This window comes from Equus przewalskii, chromosome 8, assembly GCF_037783145.1.
Source record: "Equus przewalskii isolate Varuska chromosome 8, EquPr2, whole genome shotgun sequence".
NCBI lineage: Eukaryota > Metazoa > Chordata > Mammalia > Perissodactyla > Equidae > Equus > Equus przewalskii.
Window position 1 is genome coordinate 54,456,963 of NC_091838.1, and position 20,190 is coordinate 54,477,152.

Genomic DNA, 20,190 nt, shown 5'->3' on the forward strand with positions numbered 1-20,190 from the left:
GCCTGCACATAGTACATATTTGAATGAATTAAAAATACTGTGCACATTTTGGTGTAATTTATTTAACAAACTTTGCTTCCAGAAGTAGTTTAGCTTCACTTCTTCACTTAGTTTCCTGATAAAAGAAAATTGTAATCAGAAAGTCACTTTGAAAATCTAATCTGCATATCATGAACAATATTATGTAAGACTGCCAATGAGATTATATATATGCCTCAAAAATGATAGAATAAAAACCTCACTACTTAGCAATTTTATTACTCTGAGATATGTAAGCTGAAGCCATTCTCAATGACTGCAGAATTTCCCCCAACTCTCAGGATATTGTGAATGGTGAAGAGTGATTAATGGGCTATTTAAAGTTCTAGTATTAAAAGATCTCAAAGTATGGTCATTTTGAATTTGTTAGATATGTGGATTATCGAGCCTCACCCCATCTACTAAATGAGGAACTCAGGTTGGGGCCCAGCAATTTGTGTTTTAACAAGCCCATCAGGTATTCCTGAGGCCCTAAAATTTGGAAAACATCGGTCTAGACTAGATTCAGTTATTTGAAGACTGGAAGAAGCAAGTGATTCTGTAGAGATCTGTGTTATTTCCTTTGTTTCTTACATTGTGTTTGTGTATGGTGTTCTTTGTGTTATTTCCTCTTCTTTATTTCTTTTTCACATTTTCTCATTCCGTTTTTCTCCACAATCCTGATTTTCCCTAGATGCCATAATGAAGAACTGAGGTATGCATGTTTGTATGTTGAATGGAATATTTTCCTCTTTGTAATTTTAAAATTAACATATATGTAGAATTATGGCTATTTTCTTTCTCAGAAGTCGAGCTGTTATTTATGTTAGTTGCCCTCAATAGCTTTTTTTTGACTTAGTTTTTTTAAGAGAAGGGGGATGGAGGGGGTGTCAGTGGTCTTTAAAAAGAGAGATTCTATCTACATACATACACAAAGATGTTCATATATACATCTCTCTCCTCTCTGTGTATATATGTATATTTGTATTTCTTTTTGCAGCCAATTATAATAACCACAATGGGCTATAGAGGGTGTAAGCTTTGTGTTACAGTGGGCATAGTAGATGGCAAGAATAATATCAAGTCCTCTATTCTATACTCATTCTTTCTTAATATAAAAATATGATTAATAATTAGATTTTGATGCCCGAAAAGCTAAATTAGAAGCATATTGCAACAAACCATTTGAGTCACAAATGAGTGAATTCCAATAGGGTCAATTGCATCCCTGCTATTTCGTATAAGAAAATGTAAACATTACCAGAACATGCAACTCATTTTCAAGTCTTTAGGTCCTGGAAAAATTCCCCTACTTCAACAAACTGCTGCCACCAAAAGAAAGCTGGAGACAGTAATTTGGCAAATAAGTCACTGACAGGGAAAGATCTACTTGTAGATGTCCAAGTAATAATGAACCTTTCCAAACAGAATGACAGTAACTTTGAAGAGATGCAAGCTTATGCCTAACTAACTTGAGAGATACACTACTAAGAATTTCTTTTAATTGTAAATTCAGTACCTTTATAGGTAACTTAAATATTATGTGAAAACACAGGTAAGAATTATATGACAATGTGATTGTACCAAATGAATGACCTAAAGGTTGAGGTTTATCAAAAATTGTGTTCTTTAAAACCTCTAGGTAACAATGTGTACCTTAATATCACATTCAATTTAAAATCAATTTGAAGGTCTCCAGAGTGGTAACTATAGCCAGTGGTTTCAAGAGTTGGAGTCAAAATGACCGCTGATTTTGGATCCAATTTCGCTGTACTGGTCTACGTGTCATACTCAGTATGACAGAGAGAAATAGAGACAACACAGCCCCACTGGTTGATAATTCCTCAATGTCCCCACTAGTCTGACTGAAAAAAAAATGCTGGGATAAATATGACTATAGTTCTTCTGAGAGGAATCAAAGTTCGGTGGTTCTAGATGAAAGTGACTGAAAAAAACTATAAAAATTGTCTTGCTAAAAAGAACTTTTAATACAATAATATATAGGCTGATTTAAGAAAGTATCCAGTAGCGGTCAGGCAATAGACATGTACCAAACAAGTGTTTGCATCACAAGTGGCACCCAAGGGTTAGAGCTCTGATGCTGGTACATATGCAGTCTTAGGAATATTAGAATGAGCTAGTTTTAAAAAATAAGTTAAAGATGTAAAAATAATTTAATACAATCTTGTTTCTTTTTATTCTGGGGGGTACTGCTTAATATTTTTCTGCATGAGATTTCTCTAAATAAGGTTTTTCCCACAAGGAAATATTTTGTAGTCTAAAGGGAATCATAGTGGAATATTTTGTTATTAATTATATCCTAATTTAGCTTAATAACTTTAAATTTGAACTTAATTTTCTATTAACAAATCTCAAATGTTGTTGGACTAGTTTTTGAATTCATAATTTTAACAGAGTCATTGACTAGAAATAACAAAAAGCTTGATTTTCAATTGTATTCTTTTCCTCCTACAAGCTTATAGAAGTACGCCACCTAGAGTAAATTTTATAATTTTTAAAGTAATAAAAACGACTGGATTGGTTTGATGTTATTTTAAACTACAAAAAGTAGGCCTATTTTAATCAAAATCAACCTAAATATTATAATAATTGTGGCATTTTTTTCTTATATATTCTTTGTTTTTACATGCGACTTTCTTAATATTGCTGTATATGTGTTGGAATATATTTGTTAATAGTTCCAGGTTAAGCAATTTACCTAATATGCCCTCTTAAGATGGCTAGCAAATCAAGTCCAGGTATTATAATTTTTAAAACCTGATTCAATGACATTGGGACTAATTTTAATATGTTATTACCAACTAAAATAATTATGGAAATATTTGAGGTATTATTTATAATGTTTGTGTATATACATAAATACACATATAGTAAACATTAATCTTGGTGTGTGCAATGAATTTTTTAACTTTAATTATAGAAGACATAGCCATTGAGTAAACTGTGATGCTAGAGATCTGAATATACAAGAAGGTAAAATATTTCAAATGCTAGTAAAATGTGAATGAAAACCTTTTATTTGGCCTTGAATGGTTTTGCAAGTGGAAGATGCACATGCTTTTTCCTTGGGGAGGAGAAAATCCAAAAACCAAATTTATTCATAGACCTAAATATCTTTATTGAGAAAATACTGTGTAAGATGTTGCGGCCTATAAGCTTCTTTAACTAGGCAATGTTTAAAAAGCATTGACATTTCTTTTCCAGCTTTATTGAAATAAAATGGACATATAACACAGTGTAAGTTTAAGGTGTACAATGTAATGATTTAATCCACATGTGTACATTGCAAAATATTTGCCACAATAAGGTTAACACATCCTTCACCTCACATAATTACCATTTTGTTGTTCTGGTGAGAACATTTAAGGTTTTGTTCCTATAGCAACTTTTAAGTATGCAATACAGGATTGTTAACTATAGTCACCATGCTTTACATTAGATCCCTGGAACTTATTCATCGTATAATTGAAAGTTCTGCCCCTTCACTAACATCCCCCCATTTTTCCCAACCCCCAACCCCTGTTAATCATCTTCCTATTCTCTGTTTCTATTAGTTTGATGTCTTTAGATTCCACATAGAAGTGAGATCATACAGTATTTGTCTTTCTCTGTCTGACTTATTTCACTTAGTCTGTTGCCCTCAAGGTCTGTCCATGTTGTCACAAATGGAAGGATTTCTTTCTTTTCTATGGCTAAATTATACTCTATTGCATTTATATACACCACATTTTTTTATTCATTCATCTGTCAGTGGAAGCTTAGGTTGCTTGCTTGTCTTAGCTGTTGTGAATAATGCTGCAATGAACATGGGAGTGCAAATATCACTTCAAGATAGTAATTTCATTTCCTTTGGAAATATACCCAGAAATGTGATTGGTGGATCATATGGTATTTCTATTTTTAATTTTTTAAGAAACTTCCATACTGTTTTCCATGGTAGCTGTACCAATTTACATTCGCGTCAATGGTGCACCAAGGTTTCTGTTTCTCCATATCCTTTCCAGCATTTGTTATCTCTGCTCTTTTTGATAAAAGCCGTTCTAACATGTGTAAGGTGGTATCTTGTTGTAGTTTTCATTTGCATTTCTCTGATAATTGGTGATATTGAGTACTTGATGGTCATTTGTATGTCTTCTTTGGAAAAGTGTCTATTCAGGTCCTTGTCCCCTTTTTTAATCAGATTATTATTTTTTTTTGCTATGTATTTTGGATATTAATCCCTCATCAGATATGTGTTTTGCAAATATATTTTTCTCCCATTCCTTAGGTTGCCTTTTCATTTTGTTGATTATTTCTTTTATTGTGCAGATGCTTTTTAGTTTTATGTAGTCTCACTTGTTGATTTTTGCTTTTGTTTGTCCTTTTGGTGTCATATCCAAAAAATTATTGTCAAGACCAATGTCAATGAGCTTTTTCTCTGTATTGTCTTCTAGGAATTTTACAGTTTTAGGTCTTATGTTTAAGGCCTTAATCCATTTCAAGTTAATTTTTGTGAAGGGTGTTAGATAGGGTCTGATTTCATTGTTTTGCTTGTGGATGTCCAGTTTTCCTAACACCATTTGTTGAAGAGACTATCCTTTCCATACTTGATCATCTATGTGTGCATTTATTTCTGGACTCTCTATTTTGATCTATTGGTCTATGTGTCTGTTTTTATGCTGGTATCATACTATTTTGCTTACTGTAACTTTGCAATATAGTTTGAAATCATGAAGTGTGATGCCTCTAACTTTGTTCCTTCTCAAGATTGCTTTGGCTAATCAGGGTCTTTTGTGGTTCCATGTGAATTTTAGGATTGTTGTGGGTTTTTTGGTTTCTGTGAAAAATTTCATTGAAATTTTGTTAAAGATCACATTGAATCTATAGATGGCTTTGGATAGTATAGACATTTTAACAATATTAACTCTTCTGATCCATAAACATGGAATATGTTCCCATTTATTTGGATCTTCAGTTTTTTTCATCAATGTCATAATTTTTGGTGTGTAGATTTTTCACTTCCTTGGTTAAATTTATTCTTATGTATTTTATTGTTTTTTATGCTATTGTAAATGGTAGTTTGAAATTTCTTTTTCAGATAGTTCATTGTTAATGTATAGAAACACAACGGATTTTTTTTTTTATGTTAGTTTTGTATCTTGAAACTTTACTGAATTCGTTTGTTAGTTCAAACAATTTGGATGGAGTCTTTAGGATTTTCTGTATGCAAGATCATGTCATCAGCAAATAAAGGCAATTTTACTTCTTCCTTTCTGATTTGGACAGCTTTCCTTTCTTTTTCGCCTAATTGCTCTCGCTAGGACTTCTAGTACTATGTTGAATAGAAGCAGTGAGAGTGAGCACCTTTGTCTTGTTTCTGATCTTAGAAACTTTTCTTCTTTCACTGTTGAGTGTGATGCTAGCTATGACTTTGTCATAAATGGCATTTATTATGTGAGGTATATTCCTTCTGTACTCAATTTGTTGAGAGTTTCTATCATGAAAGGATTTTGAATTTTGTCCCATGATTTTTTTCACATCTATTAAGATGATTATATGATTTTTGTCCTACATTCCATTAGTGTGGTTTATCACATTGATTTATTTGCATATATTGAACCTTCTTTGCATCCTAGGGATAGATCCCATTTGATTGTGGTATATGATCCTTTTAATGTGCTGTTAATTCAGTTTGTTAAGAATTTTTTTTTTTTTGAGGAAGATTAGCCCTGAGCTAACTGCTGCCAATCATCCTCTTTTTGCTGAGGAAGACTGGCCCTGAGGTAACATCCGTGCCCATCCTCCTCTACTTTATATGTGGGACACCTACCACAGCATGGTGTGCCAATCGGTGTCATGTCCACACCTGGGATCCGAACCGGGGAACCCCCTGCTGATGAGAAGCGGAATGTGCGAACTTAACTGCTGTGCCACCAGGCCGGCCCCTTGTTAAGAATTTTTGCATGTATATTCATAAGGGATATTGGCCTGTGGTTTTCTTTTCTTGTAGTATCCTTATCTGGCTTTGATACTAGGATAATGCAGGCTTTGTAAAATAAGTTTGAGAGTGTTCTCTCCTCTTTAATTTTTTGGAAGAGTTTGAGAAGGATTGGCATTAATTGCTCTTAAAATGTTTTGCAGAATTCGCCAGGGAAGCGACCTGGTCCTGAGCTGTTCTTTGTTGGGAGGTTTTTGATTACTGATTCAATCTCCTTACTAGTAATTGATCTGTTCAGATTTTCTATTTCTTTGTGATTCAGTTTTGGTAGGTTGAATATTTCTGGGAATTTATCTATTCCTTCTAGATTGTCCAATTTGTTGGCACGTGAATGTTCATAGTAGTCTGTTATGATCTTTTGTTTTTTTGTAGTATCAGTTGTCTCCTCTTTCATTTATAATTTTATTTGTCTTTCTCTTTTTTTCTTGGTAAATCTGGCTAAAAGTTTGTGAATTTCATTTATCTGTTTACAAAACAAACTCTTAATTTTGTTGATGTTTTCTATTGTTTTTCTGTTCTCTATTTCATTGTTTTCTGCACTGATCTTTATCTTCTTACTTCTGTTAACTTTGGGCTTAGTTTATTCTTTTTCTAGTTCCTTCAGGTGTAAAGTTGGGCTATTCATTTGAGATCTTTCTTTTTTTAATGTAAGCATTTATTGCTACAAACTTCCCTCTTAGCACTGCTTTTTTCTCCATCCCATCTGTTTCAGTATGTTACATTTTCAATATTGTTTGTTTCAAGATATTTTCTAATTTCTCTTTGATTTCATCTTTGACCCATTAATTTTTCAGGAGTGTGCTATTTAATTTCCATGCACTTGTGAATTTTCCAGTTTTCCTCCTGTTATTGATTTCTAATTTCATATCATTGTGGTCAGAAAGGATACTTGGTATGAGTTCAGTCTTTTAAATTCACTGAGACTTGTTTTGTGACCTAACATATGATCTGTCCTGGAGAATGTTCCATGTGCACTTGAGAAGAATGTGTATTCTGCTACTGTTGGGTGGACTGTTCTGTATCTGTCTGATAGGTCCTTTTGGTCTAAAGTGTAGTTTAAGTCCAATGTTTCCATGTTGATATTCTGTCTAGATGATCTATCCATTGTTGAAAGTAGGATACTGAAGTCTCCTACTATTACTGTATTGTTGTCTATTATTCCCTTCAGATCTGTTAGTATTTGCTTAATACATTTAGGTGCTGTGATGTTGAATATGTTTGTCTTGTACATATATATTTACAATTATATCCTCTTGAGAAATTGACCCCATTATCATTATATAGTGACCTTCTTTGTCTCCGGTTACAGTTTTTGACTTAAAGTCTATTTTGTCTGATATGAGTGTAGCTACTCCTGCTCTCTTTTGGTTTCTATGTGCATGACATGTCTTTTTCCACTTCTTTGCTTTCAGCCTGTGTGTGTCATTGAAGTTGAAGTATGTCTCTTGAAGACATCATATAGTTGGGTCTTGTTTTTTTATTCATTCAGCCACTATATGCCTTATGATTGGAGAATTTAAATTCTGTTTACATTTAAAGAAGTTATTGATAGGTGAGGACTTCCTAATTTTAATTGTTTTCTGGTTCTTTTGTAGTTGCTTTGTTCCTTTTTTCCTCTCTTGCTCTCTTCCTTAGTAAACTGATGATTTTCCATAGTGGTGTACTTTGATTCTCTTCTTTTTATGTTGTGTGTATGTGCTATAGGTTTTTGTTCAGTGTTTATCCTGAGGCTTACATGAAACATCTTACAAATATAACAGTCTATTTTAAGCTGATAACAACTTTGATTATATACAAAAACTCTACCCTTTTACTTCTTCCCCCAAATTTTAAGTTTTTGATGTCAAAATTTACATCTTTGTATATTGTGTATTCATTAAAAAATTATTATAACTATAGCTATATTTAATACTTTTTTCCTTTAACCTTTATTGTAGAGTTAAGTGGTTAACACACCACCATATTACAGCATTAGAGCATTCTGAACCCGACTATGTACTTAACTTTACCAGTGTGTGTATGTTTTCATGTTTTCATGCTACTAATTAACATCCTTTTTTTTCAGCTTGAAGAACTCCTTTCAGCATTTCTTATAAGGCAAGTCTAGTGGTGATCAACTCCTTCAGCTTTTGTTTGTTGGGAAAATGTTTATCTCACCTTCATTTCTGAAGGACAACTTTGACAGGTAAAGTATTCTTGGTTGGCAGTTTTTTCATTTCAGCACTTTGAGCATATCATCCCACACTCTCTTGGCCTGCAAGGTTTCTGTTGAGAAATCTGCTGATAGCCATATGGGGATTCCCTTGTATGAGAGAATTTTTTTCCTCTTGCTGCTTTTAAAATTCTCTCTTCGTCTTTGATTCTAAACAGTTTTATTATATGTGTCTTGGAAAAGATTGTTTTGGATTGAAATTTTGGGGTGACCTATTAGCTTCGTGAATTCAGATGTCCAAATCTGTCCCCAGGTTTGAGACATTCTTAGACATTATTTCTTTAAATAAGTTTTCTGCCCTTTTCTCCTCTTTTGTCTTTCTTGGATTTCAGTGTTGCTTAGATTGTTTCTCTTAATGATGTCCCATAAGTCCCCATAGGCTTTCTTCATTCCCCTTCATTCTTTTTTCTTTTTGCCTCTCTGACTGGAGAATTTCAAATGATCTGTCTTTGAGCTCACTGTTTCTTTCCTTTGCTTGGTTGCTGCAATCTGCTTTTGAAGCTGTTATTGACTTCTTCAGTGCAGTCATTGTATTCTTCAGTTCCAAAATTTCGCTTTGGTTCTTTTTTATGTTTTCTCTTTGTTGAACTTCTCATTTTGTTCTTATATTGTTTTCCTGATTTTATTAAATGTTTATCTCTGTTCTCTTGTAGCTCTATGAGTGTCTTTGTAACAATTATTTTGAATTATTTATTACTTAATTCCTGGATCTCCATTTCTTTGGCATCATTTACTGGAAATTTACTATGTTCCTTTGGTGGATCATGTTTCCCTGATTCTTCTTGATCCCAGTAGCCTTACATAGGTGTGTACACACTTGAAGAAGCAGTCACCTATTCCAAACTTTATGGACTGACTTCAGTAAGGAAGGACCCTCACCTGTGTCAGGGAGCACACTGGAGTATGATGTGACCCCAGGTCTAGTGGGTCAGGGCACCAAATTTGGGTGTAGTTGGTGGCTCTGAGTTTTGAGGAGCATGGCATCTCAATGGCTCAGCCTGCTGGAGTCCATAACATGCACAACTATGTGGTCCTTGGTGAGTGCTGTGGGGGATCTGCAGGCCTGTTGATTCCTCCACAGTGCGTCCAGGTCCAGTGCCTAGGGACCAGGGCAAACAGTGGTGGTTACAGGAGCTAGTGGTATGTAAACACTCAGCTCTGGGGGCCAGCTGCAGGTTCCTGCAGAGTGACAGGGTTTGGTTGCAGACATACTTGTAGTGGTGGGGGCCAGGGCAAGCAGCAAGGGCTATGGCCAACTGTGGGTGTACTGGTAGTTGCGGGATCCCTGGCTATCGCTATGCATTCCTGTGGCTGTAAAGTCTTGCCTTGGGCGTATGCATGGCAGTGGAGGGTGGTGACAGAGTCAGGCTGGAGGTGTGCAAGTGCACAGCTGGAGGAGCTAACCCCAAGTGTGCACATAGCAGTGGAAGTTAGCCATGAGGTCTAGGCTGCCATCTTGTACTCGTGCAGCCACAGAAGCTAGTACAGGGTGCCAGTGCAGAGGCCAGACCCTGGTAGGGAGGGAGAGGGGTGTGGAGAGAGGGCCTCAGTCATCTGGCATCGTCGAATGCAAAAACCTGTGGAGCAAAAACCAGTGAAATATGCAAGTTGTCCGTTGTGGCTGTGCCAGTTTCCTCAGTTGCAAAAGTTGCTGGGGTCCTCTGAAGAGGAGGTCACTGGGAACTGTGGTCACTCCTGCTCTGTGGCTGATTCTGGTAGTCCCTGCCCTTCTTCCTTGTTTCTAGCTATATCTATATGTCTCAGCTTTGCTGGTCTCTGGGAGGGGTGAAACTGAATTGGATTATTCATACAGTGCCCTGAAAGCCTGGGGAAGCTGATTACTCACTCTGATCTCCCAGTCCTGGCTGGGGGAACTACTCTTAGCTGCGGAGTTCCCTCTTGTTGAGAAGCAGTGCCAGCCTGGGAGAATGAGGCAGGCAAAATGAAACTGTTCTTCCTCTCCTTTTTGTGTGGTTGTTCTCAGGTTTTTTGTTCTGCTGTGTTGCTGAAGTTTCTTATGTGGACTCCTGAGTTCTCCCAGAGCTGATTTTGTTCATAGATAGCTGTCTAATTGTCGACCTTCTTGGGGAGATGGAGATGGAGGCTGGGGTCTCCTACTCTGGCATCTTGATGATGGCAATGCTCACTCCTCAGCATTGACATTTCATAGTGAATATGATGGGGAAAGGTTTCATAAAATTAAATGCAAAATATTTTGAATTTAAAACCAAAGCTATTTGGAGAGGTCATGAGCCTCTATCTTATCTCCGCTTTAAAAGATCCTTTCCTTTTCTAGTTTTTGTATCTCTTGATATGTAATGTTTGGAAGTTTTGTTTTGGGGAGTTAGAATTTAGAGCAATTGTGGGCAAATGATGTTTCTTGTAACATCCCTCAAGGGATCAGATTTTCAATGAAATTCTGCTTTGATTTATTAGCGTCCTATATAAGTGATTTCTACAAACTAGAGGAAAACATTCCTGCAGAGTAGAGGTCTTGTCTTCAATTTCCTTTCCCTATGGCATCTAATGTATATTGTCGCCACAGTGGATACTTATAAATATTTGTTGGTTTCACATTTTGTCTTCAAGCCAACTGATGTTGGTGAGGTGTGTCATTCAGTTGCTAACTTTCAATATTCAAATTAGGTTATCAGACTATGAATTTAGTTAGCAAAGTTTTCAAACTGTTTGTGTGTTTTTTTTTAATTGAATATGACAAATTTTATTTAAGGCACAGCAGGACCTCCTTGATAGCAGTTATGTATTGCAGAAGTTCAGAATGAAAGATTTATAAAATTTCTCAAGCGACTAAGAATATGAACCAGACAGAAAAATTACCCATTGAGTAATAGTAAATGTCAATATTTTTAAAAAACTACCTTATTTTTCAGTTGCAAGGGATGCATGCATTTTATTTGTAATATAGCTTCAAGACTTTAAATATGCTGCCCAGAATATCTTCCAGTTGCTATGGGGAGTTCTGTTATTCGTCAATGTAGGGTTTCCTACTTGGCAGCATTATGTATTTATGATGGCATCTGTGTTTGCTGGTTGTTGCATTTGCAGTGGAACTTGAATTTCGGCCAGTTGAAGAGGGAGGGAAAAAGAAAGCAAATTAAACTTGACTTCTTGGCAGTCAAGCAGTAGCTTCTTGTTACTTAGACACATATATTCCAAGAACACCAAATGTAACTGCGGTTGTGTGCCATAGTTACTCTACCTATAACTGACTGTGCTTGCATTATAATACTTGTAGAATAATACTTTTAGAATAACTTGTATAATAATATTAAAACTGAATATTGTATCTTATCAGTTGACATGGCAATTTTCAAGTGGAATTTTAATCTGGGAAAGTAGCCTATGTAGAATGATGCTTGTTTTTTTTTTTTAATCAAAGAAAAATTATCATCATCAGTATCGGTATGTAAGCTTTCATTTACTTAAAACAAGTGAAAATCTAAATGAACTAATTAAAAAAATTCTTCCCTCAACTTTTATGAGAGAAATAGGATAGAAAATAAAAGTGAACCCATTAATATCTGAAATTTCTTTTTAAAAACAACTTCCAGTATATGTTTTAGAGTCAACACACATTTAGCTCAAGCCAATATTCTAAACCCATCTATATCTACCACATAAACCTGTGATATTTGATGTTCATAAAGATTGCTTTCACGTGTCCCAAGAAATACTTTTTAATATTAAGAATATAGAAGCACCTTCTTAATATAAAGAACCAAGAATTCACTCCTTAATGTTGACATATTAAATTATATTTATTGTAATCTTTATATTTGTAGATTATGTTCATTGTAATTTATGTATTTCATTTTATTTTTTGAACACTGGAAGTCTCTGAGACAAAGTTTAGTTGAATATCTACTAAGTTAACTTATAAGATTGTGTATACCCAAACTATGTTACACAATTATATTCTCTGGTCTTTAGAAGCTTATGAAATGAGTACACTGGTGGTGCCAGTGTATATAAAACAGAAGGCAATATGAAAACAAAATCTAAAACTTAAATTTTGCCCTCAAAGAGCTTACAATTTAGTTTGAAAGACAATGTATAAGAATGGAAATTCTATGAGTGTAAGCAGCAAATAACTGTCTAGTAGGACAATGTAAGAGTACTTCTTATTGCCTGGTGACTTAATACCTTAGTGCTGCACAGCTTCAGATGAAGATGTCACTGCAGGTTAGAAGGTTCTGTAAAGACTTCAGGGAGGGGGAAAGACTTGGTCTTGATACTGAAAGATGGACAGCTTTAGACAGAGTGTTGGCATTCTAAGTAGGGGCAATATTTTATGAATCAATCTTAGGAGAAAACCAGTTTCTAGAAGCACAGTGAGTAGACCCTTTTTGCTAGGATGAGAACTTAGAAAAGTGAGTATAGAGGAAGAATGGTGGGAAGTATCAGTGTATTAGAACTAATATTTCTCTAGCACTTTACAATTTATAAGGGATTTCTGTGTAATTCTCATTTAAACTTAAATACCCATGGTGAAGGTTTTTTTTATTCATATTTAAGAACTAAATATTATAGTTACAAGATATAAATGAAAGCTTTGATGATTTAAAGAGAAAAATATGGCAAAAATTAGGGTAAGGTGGAGATTAGGTGCAAGTAAAATGTGACAATTTAATCCATCATTGCAAGGAGACAGTTTAAAGGTAAAACAGTTGCAAAAGTGACATCAAAGATTTTTATAGTTTTTTTCTTACCTTAGAGAGACTTTTATTTAGTAACCATATCTTCAGTGGGGGTTAAAATTTATCTGAATTTCAGTAATGCCTTCCATTTATTTTAAAAAATATTTAATTTAAGGGGCTGGCCCCGTGGCCGAGCGGTTGAGTTCGCGCGCTCTGCTGCAGGCGGCCCAGTGTTTCGTTGGTTCGAATCCTGGGCGCGGACATGACACTGCTCATCAAACCACGCTGAGGCGGCGTCCCACATGCCACAGCTAGAGGGACCCACAACAAAGAATATACAACTATGTACTGGGGGGCTTTGGGGAGAAAAAGGAAAAAATAAAATCTTAAAAAAAAAAAATTTAATTTAAAATAATCATGATTATTCCATTTTTTTCCTGAAATTGTTTATATCTGCTCATCTGAAGTACTCTTCTGCAAATTGTACATATTTGTAAAGATATTCAATAAAAGTTGGCAATGGTTATTTTTGGGTGATGGAATATTGTTAGATGTTTTTTAGTTTCTTCCTGGTACTTTTCAGTGTACTTTCTAAACTAAATGTGCATCATTTTTTTTTTTTTTGGAAACAATAAAGGCATTATTTGTAAAATTAAAAAATTCCATGCAATTACTGTTCTGAGGAATACACTTTGGGAACCACTGATGGAGATAATTATTTCTTAACCTTTTTGGTTGAATCATCTCTTTCACAGTAATACATGACTTTGCAAACTCAGGAATTTTAAAAATTATTTTTCAGTTTTCCTCTGGCATGTAACAAAATGATTTAGCAAAAAAATTTTCATGATTATTGTATTTTATTCTCAAGTGATGCTGTTTATTAGTATATCTCCACAAATATATCATAGATGTTAGTGGTTTTCATTCCCAGTTAAAGTAGAGCCAAATTGGATATCATTGCCACTATAGTTTATTTTATTAGCATTGCTTTTTTTTTTGAGGAAGATCAGCTGTGAGCTAACATCTGCCGCATATCCTCCTCTTTTTGCTGGGGAAGATTGGTTCTGAGATAACATCTGTGCCCATCTTCCTCTATTTTATATGTGGGATGCCTGCCACAGCATGGCTTGATAAGCAGTGCATAGGTCTGTGCCTGGGATCCGAACTGGGGAACCCGGGGCTGCTGAAGTGCAGTGCATTAACCTAACTGCTATGCCACTGAGCCAGCCCCTAGCATTGCTTTTTGAGGTACAAGAAATACTGATGCACTTTTGAAGAATTTTGATCAGATAGATTGAACTAATGGATCTGAAGAAGATCATTTGGAGGCAAATTTGTACATTTATCATATTTGTACTCATTAATATGTATTTCATCATTTTCTTGTGTTATCTTTCTTTAACTAATGACTGATTGTGTGTATAAATTAGGTAATAAGGGACCAAGAATAGATGATTTAAAACTTAATGATTAATACCTTCATGATCACCAGCAGTACTCTGCTGAGTTATAAACTGACAGTGACTCTATCTGGAAAAATCAGAGTAAATCCTCTGATTTCTGATAATCATTGTGCATTCTTCCTTTTTTTTCCTTCTTGGTGAGGAAGATTAGCCCTGAGCTAACATCTGCTATCAGTCGTTCTCTTTTTGCTGAGGAACATTAGTTCTGAGCTAACAGCTGTGCTCATCTTCCTCTATTTTATATGTGGGATGCTGCCACAGCATGGCCTGATGAGCAGTGCATAGGTCCAGGACCGGCACCCAAACCTGTGTTCACAGGGCCGCTGAAGCAGAGGTGCAAACTTACCCACTACACCACCAGGCTGGCTCCTGTAATTGTGCATTCTTATAGCATTTGCACTCCCAGGCTCTCCAAATGTTCCAAATTATTGTTTCTAAAATAATTTTTATTAACATTTTAAAAAGTAGATACAGAAACAGATACCATTGTTAACTATTTAGGAAATGGCCAAACAATAACTGATATAGACATAAACTTGCATGCAATTCTTAAGGAAAAGAGAGAATGCCACGAGAGGAGAGCATAAAGTTAGGGACTGAAGTTTAAGACATTAAAATTTGGGGACCGGAAGAAGAAAAAATACAGAAGGCTGGAGAACTAAGGAACTATAACAATTACAGAGCAGTAGCCATTGAATCAATGATCTTACATACTTTATTTAATTTTATACTCACAATAATCCTAAACTAATTTAAATGAACGGATTGCAACTCAGATAAATAGTTTGTCCACAGTCACCCAGTAAATGCTAGAGCAATAATGATTCAAAGCAAAATCTGTAATAAAGCTCATGCTTTTTCCTCCTTAGCATTCTATCTCTCTAAATCAGTGATGTCAGAACAGAATGAGAAGAGGGTGATATAATAAAAGTTAAAGGAAGAATTTCAACAAGAAAGTGCTCTGCATTAGATGTGGCGGGAAGAGCAAATAAAATGAGATCTCAGGAAAGATCATCAGAATTGGCAGAGGCCTTCAAGGGCCAGTTCAACCATCCAGAAGAGGCAAAACCATATTCTGTAGAGTTAAGGAGATATATTTTCTCTTTCACACACGACTTGTGCTTTATGCTGTTAGTCTTGTGTCTTGCTCATTTTTTCCTAGTATCCCTAAATCTTAACAGAGTTTTGCATACAGTAGGCACCAGGCTAAGATCTTGCAACCTTGTGACTGATGTTAATTGCAGTAAATTGGCTAATTAGCATTGTAGTTGATGTACTTGAAACAGACTTGAGCTAGTAGAGAAAGGGGTAGGCAGACAAGGTCAGGTGAGGAAAAAAATGAAACTATGGTAGAGATAAAAGGGATGAGAGAAAATGGGCAGATTTAAGAAATATTAAAACTTAAGTAGTAAGAGTTGATGAAATAGATGTAGTAGAAGGTAAGGGATAGCAAGAAGTCTAGGGAAGTTTTATTTTTCTCAGTCACTTGTGTGGCTACCTTGGTGATATAATATTTGGTAGAAAATAAACAAGAAATGGCACATGCATTTATTTCAAGTTTTTGAAATTGAGCTTGAAAAAGCTACTTTTAAAAATAAATTCAAAATGTATTTGTTCTATTGAAGACAATTTTTTTAGAGCAGTTTTAGATTTACAATAAAATTGAGAGGAAGGTACAGAGAGTTCCCATATACCCCCTACCCCTACACATGCACAGCCATCACTCATCAGAACGGGTGCATTTGTTACCAAGGAGAAATCTACACTGACACATCGTAATCACCCAAAGTCGATAGTTTACCTTAGGGTTCACTCTTGGTGTTGTACATTCTATGGATTTGGATAAAAGTATAATGACTTAAATCCATCTTTATAATATCATATAGAATATTTTCTCTGCCCTAAAGATCCTCTGTGTTCTGCCTAGTCGTCCCTCCACGCTCCTCCTTCACCCCCTGCGCCAGGTTCCTGACCCCTGACAACCACTGATATTTTGTCTCCATAGTTTTTCCTTTTCCGGAATATGTTTTTTTTTTTAAATTGGAGCTATATGGAAGTTTTGCATTAGTCAATTAGTTGTAGATGTAATACCATCCATCCTCCAACTAGAATCACAAATAAGATAAAATTTGGATACAATTTTAAAAATTACTTGTAAGATGAAATGTTTATTAATATAGTCATATAAAAAATAGATAGGGTAAATATTTTCTTCAAGTATGACTGAAAACGCAGTTGTTGTTAAGGTTCTGGCTATTGGATTTAGTTCTGGTTGGTGTTTAAAATAAAAAAGAGTACTTTTATTCCTTTCACTTAGAGAATTTAGAACAGGTACAGGTGTCTTTTAGCACTTTCCTTTTCTATCAGGTAACAATTTTTGATTTAGAGATTCTTTATTGTAACATAGTATCATTTCCTCTGTGTAGAATTTCATGTTAACCATAGAAAATAAATAAGCTCATTTAAGATATGTAGATGTTTTTCTATGTAAACAATTTTAACATTCAGTTTTTATGGCCTATGGAAATGCTCTTTCAAAAGGTATGTAAAACCTGTTGAAAAATCCATTTAGTAACATGAAAATATATGCTAAAAAGTGATCAGTGTCTTCTACTTTGGCATTGCCACTTACCCAGATTTGATAGAGAGGTAGTTCACAGAAATTCTATTTTTACGCTTTGAAATTTGACTTGACTTAGAATATTATCAAATAGAGGAGACTGAATGAAAGAAAACAAGGAACACCAATTTGTGGCACACATGTAAATGATGACATGTTACAAGATTAATAAACAGTTTTATTTAATTTTAGATTTTGATGTAACACTTAAAACATTGCTATGGCTCAAAGTAAGTTATTGAATCTGGGTAAGAAGGAAATGAATAAGATTATTAACATTGTAACAAAGCACTGAAATGAAATATCATTTGGAAAATAGCAAGCTGGTTATATGCCAGGGAGGGAAAAAATTAGAAACACAAATGTTCCATCAGAGCTTTGCTTTTGAAAATGAAAGAAGTAAATATATTACTATTTAAATGTTATCTTCAACTTATTAGACCTTCAGTTCTAAAGAACAAATGACAAAATAGGATCAGGATTTTTGTAGAATGGGAGTAGGAGCTAGTGTTCCCTTTCCATATTGAGTCTGGGTATTTCTTCTCTCAATACTTTAATCTAGGACTGTTTCTTTTGGCATTAAAAGTTCAGGTAGTAAAAGTTCAGATAGACCACTCTACAGCAACAAATGACATCAAAGGGAATCTGGAACAGATAAATGTCTTTTAGGACCTGAGTTATCATATTATATGTTCAAAAATTCTACTCTTCCACTTTTACATTGACCAAAAAACCTCATATTTTCCTTTCAAAAGTAGCAGGGCAGAAATCTTTTATATGTTAGGACTGCAGAGTAAACAAAATAAAAAACACAAATCCTGGACAACCTTACTTCCCAGTATGGCAAAAATAAAATATGGTTTTTTTGAGCATAAATTATGTTGCTTGTACAAAACATTCTATACCACAAAACACTATATTTTTAATAATTTAAATTCCCAATGAACAAAGATATTAGTAGGAAAGGAATTCAACAGTACTAATATCAACAGTACTGAGGTCAGAGGTATAATCTGATCATACCTATGATGAAAAATGTCCTCCTTAGCTGACGAAGTATCTTAAGTGTCAATGATTATTTTTCTCTCCTCAATCTCTAAACCCATCTCTGAATTGCTGTGGTGTTTACTGAGTTTTTAGGATCATTCAGTTTCACTTTAATCAATTGAAGCCTTGTTACAAATCCAGCTTTTTCTTTGACGAGTCAGTAACTAGTTCTTGCATCTTTAAACGAGTCAGTAACTAGTTCTTGCGTCTTTAAACATAAGGGTCCTATTCTGCCATTTTCTTGCCTGGCAGTTTTGCACTCAGTTGGATTTAGTTAGAAGGATGTTTAACACTGTGGCTGATTTGGATTGCCTGAAATAAGGTAGCCAACTTGTGGAAGCCAATTCAGGCCACGTATATTTAAGACTTAAATGCTGAACCTGTATGGTATATATAGCTGTTTTGGAAGTTGCAAAACAGGAGTCACACAGCCTATGTGCAGTAGAGTGGATGTGGTCTAAAATGGCCTGAGCTTTCCAAATTTCCTGGCTTTTTTGCTCTTTTTGGATTACACCAAAACAATTTCCTTCAGCACTGAAGCATCTGGCTAGCTCTTACAGTTTCTTTTTTCTTATGATTAACTGAGGGAGAAAAATTGATTCAGGGGAAAAAAAGCTATGGCTCAACCCAAAGTTTATGTTAAGTGTAAAGCTCATTGGCACTAAAATGCCCAAGTCTGTGTTTGTGTGGATCTCTGGTGAGCAAAATAACAGGATCTAATTATGTTCAGAAAGTAGAAAAATTAGAATATACTAAATCTATCAATCCCTCTAATCTTTGAGTAGTGGCTGAGTTCTTCCTTCAATTGTATTTCTCTTCATTTAACACCATGAATTTAGATGTTTGTGTAATTCTAACTTTACTTTAAATGCATAATATAAGTAAGAATAAGTTTTCCTTTGTACAGGATCAAAAGTACATTCTCTTAGTTCTCAGGCAGTTATCTCATGTTTCTATTGATTGAGCTTAAAAGTTATTTCCTTATTCTACATTACTATTTTATTCATACGCAATATAAGAGTGGTTAGACATATTTATTAGCTAGCTGGATTAAGAACAAACCATTTTTGTGACATTAAATTTTAGGCTGGACATGCAAATTATTGATTTGCTTTTGATTTCTCAATTTGCCATGATTCTATCTGAATATAGGACCTTTACTTAGTGATGAAGTAATTCTTTGCTGTGAAACACTGTAGCTGGGAAAATCATCCAACCTAATTCTGCACAAAAAATAAAGCTTCTCCATACTAACATTGGTAGGTCTATTTTCACACTCATGGTGAATGTGTGAATTACTGATGCTTTTGGTAACATGGAGAACCACATCCTGTTTCTCTTCTCAAGTGGCAGGTGTCTCCTCACTTTCCCTTTTTCTGATTTTAATTCGCTTCCAACTGCTGATCTCTCCTAATCTTTAACCTTGCTTCATTATAGGAATCAACAGTGTAGTTTTTGCCTGAACTTAGTTCCTTACTGAAATAGCAGTCATCACAAACAGTCACCTTTGGACATACACATGTGTATTTACTGATAAAATCAGTTATTATGATTAAACCAATGAATTTTATTTCAAATAAGTACAGTTTTGATAGGTATAAGCTAACCCAAGTTATTGAAATTGCCTCTTATGTGCAATGCAGCTTTACTTATCCAAATATCAGCCTCTCTACAACATAGGGCATCTGAAAAAACACTGACACAGGAAGTAAATAAAAGCACTGTATACATCAGTGGTCCCTCACAGTCCTTTTGTTCTACACTAGCTATCGTGATCCTTGGTTTATTAAAAGGCACTTACTGTCTTTTTTTTTTTTTTCAGAAGCCGGAGACAATGTACCAGTACTTGTACTGCCATGTTAGCAGTGTCGAATTGGTTTAGCTACGTATATTGACTAAATCAGTTTAGCCTTTCACTGTAGCAAAGAAGCATAGTATGCTATACTAGAGAACTACAGAGTCTACATCAGAGATCTATAAGCAGTAGAATAGAGTTAAAACAGAAGGTATACTACAAGGTGGAAGCAAGAAAGTTGAGTTGACCACTAAAGGATAATGGAGATCTGGATGTGTATTTTTGGAGATTAATTACCCTAAAGTATCTTTTGAACAGATAAAAAGAATACTGGATAAAATAAAATAAAACTGGATGAAAATATGTTTAAAAAGCA

General features: G+C 34.8%; 1 long non-coding RNA gene across 1 annotated transcript in view; it reads left to right on the forward strand.

Moving 5' to 3' along the window:
* Positions 1-8,076: 8,076 nt before the first annotated feature.
* The window catches only part of LOC103550448 (uncharacterized), a 75,370-nt gene continuing 63,256 nt past the window's right edge, over positions 8,077-20,190 (forward strand). Inside the window, exon 1 of the long non-coding RNA XR_544789.2 lies at positions 8,077-8,201. This is a non-coding gene — a long non-coding RNA (uncharacterized lncRNA). The remainder of the gene's footprint in view (positions 8,202-20,190) is intronic.